Below are 6,778 nucleotides of genomic sequence, written 5' to 3' on the forward strand. Positions count from 1 at the left end.
ATGACTGATATGATGAAACTGGGATTTTGTTAGACTTAATTATTGCAAACACAACTAAAACTATAACTGAAACTAATCAAAACTAAACTGAAACTAAGGATTTTCAAAAAATAAAAACTAAACTAGCAAACAATTGGTAAATACTAATTAAAACTGATATAAAATGGAAAATCTGAAGTCAAAACTAAATAAAAATAAAAACTAATGAAAATTGCAAAACTATTAAAACCCTAGAAGCAGTGAATAAGAATTTCAAGAAATAACCATTTTCTGTTGTTTAAATTGTAGAGGGTGACTTTGATGCCACACCTGAACAGAAAAATGCGAACAGTCAAGATCTCTGATGTTGTTCCTGGGATCTGCTGGAGCCACTCGCCTAACTTGGGAGTCACTGCACCTAGTGCTCTGATTACCACTGGGACCATGGCTACCTTCACCTTCCACATCATCTCCAATTCTTCTCTGAGCCCTCGGTACTTCTCCACTTTCTTGAGTTCTTTCTTCCTGATGTTGCTGTCATTGGGAACCGCTACATCTATCACTACAGCCATGTTCTTCTGCTTGTCCACCACTATGTCTGGTTGGTTAGTCACTAACATTTTGTCTGTCTGTATCTGGAAGTCCCACAGGATCTTAGCTCAGTCATTCTCCACCACCCTAGGGGCGTCTCCCATTTTGACCTTGGGACTTCCAGGACATACTCAGCACAGATGTTTCTGTATACCATCTTTCTTTCTTGGGTTTCTGCTGCCTGAGGTATTCACTGAGCACGCGGTCGGTTGGGGCCATCTTGCTGATGTATTCATGGATGTTCGCTGCCTCACCCTGGACTGTGGTACTGACGCTCTCCAGTCCTTCTATTTGGCGTACAGCCTCAGGGTACTGGACTTGGGGTGAAACCCTCCATGCATGGTCAGGAGCTTCCTTGTCTTGATGTCAGTGGCTTCTATCTCCTCCTTTGGCCAGCTTATTATCCCAGCAGGGTACCTGATCACGGACAGGGCGTAGGTGTTGATAGCCCAGATCTTGTCCTTACCATTTAGCTGACTCCTCAGGACTTGCCTGACCCTCTGCAGGTACTTGGTGGTTGCAGGTTTTCTAGCGGCCTCTTCATGGTTTCCATTTGCCTGTGGGATTCCCAGGTACTTGTAGCTGTCCTTGATGTCTGCAATGTTACCTTCTGGTAGTTCAATCCCCTAAATTCTGACTACCTTACCTCTCTTTGTCATCATCCAATTACACTTCTCCAGACCGAACATCATTCCGATATCATTACTTTAGACCCTGGTGGTGTGAATCAGTGAATCGATGCCTCGTTCACTCTTGGTACAGGAGGTGGCTGACAACTGCTCCATTCTGTAGTCGGTATCTGTAGCCAGTCTTGTCAATGATCTGACTGAGGGGGTTCAGGCCTGTACAGAACAGCAAGGTTTGGGCCCCGGTTCGGACAGTCTCAGTCGTTGTGTCCTTGGGCAAGACACTTTACCCATTGCCTACTGGTGGTGGTCAGAGGGCTCGTTGGCGCCAGTGTCCGGCAGCCTCGCCTCTGTCAGTGCGCCCCAGGGCAGCTGTAGCTGTGTGTGTGTGTGTGAACGGGTGAATGACTGAATGTAGTGTAAAGCGCTCTGGGGGCATTAGGGACTAAGTAAAGCGCTATACAAATACAGTCCAATTATCATTTACCATTTATGGGCTTGAAGTTGGCCTATGTTGTTGTCCACCACAATCCAATTGAGTTCCTGATGAAGGCTCTTAGTGTCCTGTTGATCCTGTATAGTTATAGGCATTCTAGGTTCCAGGTGTGGGCCTTCTTGTATTCAATCCAGGCAGTGCACAGGTTTGTCAGTCTGGTCTTGTAGTCTCGGCTGACTGCTAGAGTCTGCTGCTGTCCAATTCTTCATACCGGAGACCCTTTCTTGTAGGTCTGCCACTGTGATGGTTACTGGACCCTGTTCAAGGAGGTTGCTGTGGTCTGCTCTTAGATCCACTAGCCACTGAGCATTGCTGTTATGTGTTGCTGTTATGTGTTGCTCTTTCAGTATTGCTTGGTCTTCAGCCTTGTTGGTGGGTGTTCTCATGTTGTTCTCCTGCCACTGAGAGTACATCTTGGCTGGTTCTGTGGAAATAGCTGGTTTATTGTCCTGCCTTCTATCTCTCTGGTGTATCTCTTGAAGCGGCTGGCCAAGGCTGTGAGTCTTTGCTTGGCAGTTTCCAAGGCCTCAGGTATGGACAGCTTGCTGTACTTCTTAGGCATCCTCTTCATTCCACCTTTCGGCAGCTCCAATAGTTGGCTCACTTTCCTCCGTGCTACCTTGATCTTGGCATCTAGTCTCCTTCTCCATAGAGGGTACTGCTTCTTGTGGCTGTTCAACTTGTAGCTAAGCATTTCACTGATCACTGCTGCCATGATGTAGATCAGCTGGTTAGTCTCTTTAATAGTGGTGGTAGGTATCGTCCGTAGTGCTGCATTCACATCATCTAGTAGATCTTCTGAGGGTATTTCACGTAGTCTTGGTAACTGGCTATGGAGGATCCGGGTTTGAAGCTTCGCCATGATTCTATCTTTTAGGTCAGCTCCTCTCGCACTCAACTATCCTTATTCTAGCCATGAGAGCAGTTCTTTCTTCTGAAAGTTGGAACACTGAGCTACTAGTTGTGTTGCTGTCAATCTGGTTGCTTAGGTTCTTCATCGTATTCATGTAGCCCAGTTCTCATCATGGATCCTGGTTACTCAACACCTGGCGCAGGCTTTGTTAATCCATGCGACGTCAAGCCAGTATGGCTTCATTTAGCAGCTGGATAGTGTAGTGGTAAGACTACATGCCATTTTATAACAGGAGTTGTGGGTTAAACTCCCGACCAGGACATCTGTAAGAAATCAAGGTAAAAATAAAAGTAAAGAATGAAATCTGAACAGAAATAAACCCTCTGTCTATTATCAATGAATGAAGAATTAAAACCAATCATAAAACCTAATAATAAGCAAGAGTATAAAGTACTTAAAAAACCCTCATACCTTAGGTCCACAACCCCTGTCTCTATAAACCAGGTAATGTTCGGTTAAAGCTATACTGGGAGAAACTAAAGCTGAGGCGCTGGGAAGACACGGGGGAACGCACACAACCTAGAGGGACGACGCAACACGGAACAAAGGGATACTCTGACATAAATACACAGAAGGTAATGAGGGAAGTGGGAACACACGGGGAACACAGCTGAGGACAATTACTCATGACCGAGCGGGGAGGACACGAAACTGAAAATAATGACACCAAGATGTGGACCTTAAACACAACACAGTACACAGAGAAAGAGGCAGAGAGAGAGAGAGGCAGAGAACAAGGATGAATACACGAGGGGATGAGGAGAACACAGAACCCAAAGGACGGGAACACGGTACCAGAACAAACACCACAATAAAAGCATGAACACAGGGGGAATCCAAATACCAAACCAAACAATCCAATGAACATAAGGAACAAAATACAAAACCACAGGAAAACTAAGAACACTGGGTCAAAATGACCCAGGACCATGACAAAACATGTCATTGACAAGGGACAGTTCAATACTTGAATGAATGAATGCCTTTGTTTGTCACTTGCATTTGCCTGCATCAAAATTTCAGCCTTTCTGACTGTACATAAAATACACAAACATCATATTGGGGAGACAGGTCAGACAAGGTGGCATTTTAAAGAAACAATGAAATGTATAACACAAAAGGGCAGTCGAGGAGAAAAAAAGAAACTCTGCTCATACTGGTCCTCAATAGGGAATCAGTATGAGAACAGAAAACAAAAACTCCTCAGCACAAAAAAGCACATGTATCTTCACATTGTAACACCATGAAACACAAGACAAGCAACAGGGAAATATGCCAATGTGCACAGCAGCATCTGATACGCCGTAGTACTCTCCACATCCGAAGCTGATTCGCCGTCCACATCACCATTGGTAGCTGCACTGAGCCTGTTTTTCACTGCACACCTTCTCGAGGTGTTGAAGGCCTAATCCTAACCAAAATCATTTATTCAAAATCTGCACTTTGTTTTCACTGAGGCAACAGGAGAAAACCCCTTCTCACAGATGAAAGATGTGGCAAAGGGAAGTCGAATGCCAACAGCTGTCCATCCTCTCCTAATTACACCAAGCCAGAATTTACTCAGTGTTTGTGCTGCAAACCTCAGCCGCAGGATGGAATCAGATGTCATATCGATGAACTGGTGTTTTTCAGGAGAAGTAAAATCAGCAGGTGCAGCTGCATTAAATGGATCTGTCATTTAGTCATACTGAGCACCGTTGTTTCACCAAGAGCATTTCTGGAAAAATGCTCTTCGGAGAAGAGATGTGTCCCTTAAGACATGTGCCACCTCCCAACTCCTTGGTTTCAGCAAATTTACCCAGATGACATGACTGACAGGAAATTACATTTCCTTCATCAAGTTTTCTACTGAGTGAATGCACAGATTTTGTCTGCCAAGAGGTTTTCTCTGCTTCAAGGCTGAAGATTTAATTTCACTTTATAATATATTGCTGATATAAGCCAGCTTCATCACTTCATCACTAAATTTTCTTGCTTTTCTTTGCCATAGTCTGTGCAACATTTATGCAAACATGCACACACTCACACAAACTGTCACAGATGCAGGAGAAAGAGTACCCCGGATTCTCTTCTCCTTGCCAATTTCCGGCTTGGAGTAATAATCCGATGTCAACTGTCGCCACACATCTTCCTTAAATGCCACAGGTCTAAGAGGAAGGCTGATTAGAAGCAGCGGGCAGGGCGATCAAGTGCAGGTGAGTCCACAGCCGCGCGGAGGAGCCTCCGTCCGGGCCACACCCTCCCCGGAAGCGCGAGCTTCCGTAAACAAACGCCACGGTTGGGAGAGAGGAGAAACAGGAGAAAACCAAAATAACAAAACCCAGGTTGCCCGGGGAGGACCGTCCGACCGTGACAGTAACATTGTTTGTGTCCCATTTCAGATTATATTCTGTAATATAAGAAACAAGAAGCATAAAGAGCTCATGAGCTCATCTATTTGGGATGTACTTTTAACAGTGAAAATCCTCATGCAGTGACTCTTAGGTGACAAAGTAATTATAAGCAATGAATAGACATCCTTTATTGCTGTCTGCAGCCTAGTTGACCTGTAAGGCACTGTTACCTTTACGTTAGCAGATTTTCCCAAGCAGCCAGGAAAACAGGCTGGCTTAGTAATGGTGAGAAGGCATAATTCTAAACAGAAGCCCATGATTCATGTTTCAAATAGCTTTTCCCTACTCTGGTGATTCTGTTTGGAGAAATGTGACGTTGTGTAATGTTGATTCGGTGTGTGGCTTGGTCAAAATGAGGAAAACCTGTCTTGTTAGAAGATATGACATCCATCTCACTTTGGATGAAGTGGCTAACATTCCTCTCTCTTCTAATTGCCTGTTAGCACTTAATAATTATTAGTATAGCAAGTAATAATTGATCAACATATTGATTTATTCTGCCTTACAGAAAGCTGGTTACAGCAGGATAACTTAGTTCAAATGCAGCTCATCTACTAATCGGAAGGTTAGTGGTTCGATCCCTGGCTTCCCCAGTCTGAATGACAAATATCGTTTGGCAAGATACTAACCCCATGTTGCTCTCCGTGGATCCATCAGAATGTGGATGTTGGCTAGGAAGCACTGAAAAGCACAGAAAGAACTGTTTGTGTGAATGGGTGAATGTGGCACTTCGAGTGCTCTGGGAGAGCAGAAAAGTGCTAAAAAATAGAATCTGCCCATTTACCATCTAACTCTTTGCATTGTTTCCCTGAACTGAAAAAACAGTTTTAGAGTTTTCATTTGATTTTTCAAACTTTTTATCCAGTTTAGTTCTCATTTCAGGTCAAATTATTATTAAAATAAAAAAACAAAACTAAAATCAGAAGTACTTGAATTCCTGGTATAACTGTGAAATGCATACCTTAAAGCAGATAACTCATAACTGGAGAGGTAAGGGTGTCTCACACTATTCCTCTATCTTGGCCTCACTGGTACTGTACTCTTCAAGTTCCAGTCCTACCTTTCGATTTTGGCTATCCTCTGTAGCAGAAACCCTTATCCAAGTCTTTCTCACCATCTGGCTGGATTACGGCTGTTCAGGATTTCCAGCAAAGACCTGGACAGGCTCCAGTATGTCCAGAACTCAGCTGCTACAATTTTAACATGCACTTATCTCTGGAACATGTCACTTCAACCGACTCTCAGTTGACTCCCAGACTAGTCACACATTACTTACAAGATCCTTCTTCTCACTTACAAATCCCTTGATACTCTGGGCCCTCAGTACCTGTCTGACACTGCTGCAGCCATACACACAGTCTCAGATACTGCAGTACTCAGCCAGGGGTTTACTTTCTGTCCCTCACAACAACCTCCAAACCTTTGGAACAGAACCTTTAGTGTAGCAGACCCCACCCTCTGGAACTCTCGCAACGCCCCATCACTGGACTCTTTTAAAAATCATCTCAAAACTCACCTCTAGCCACAAAGCTTTTAACCTCTAGCCTTTTTATTTATATACACTACCAGTCAAAAGTTTTAGAACACCCCAGATTTTCCAGTTATTTATTGCAATTTTTGAACAGTGTTGTACTGCAGAAAGCAGTGTGATGGTACACAAATGGTGAGAAAAAGGTGACTGGTGGGGGAGATTGTCACATCTTGCAGGAGCTTTCCTCTCCTCAGGAGCTCCCTCTGCAGGAGGGGGAGATAAAGGAGAGGTGGAGGAAGATCTCAGCCT

Source organism: Pundamilia nyererei, unplaced genomic scaffold, assembly GCF_000239375.1.
Source record: "Pundamilia nyererei isolate P.nyererei 1_Seehausen unplaced genomic scaffold, PunNye1.0 scaffold00169, whole genome shotgun sequence".
In the NCBI taxonomy this organism is placed as follows: Eukaryota; Metazoa; Chordata; class Actinopteri; order Cichliformes; family Cichlidae; genus Pundamilia; species Pundamilia nyererei.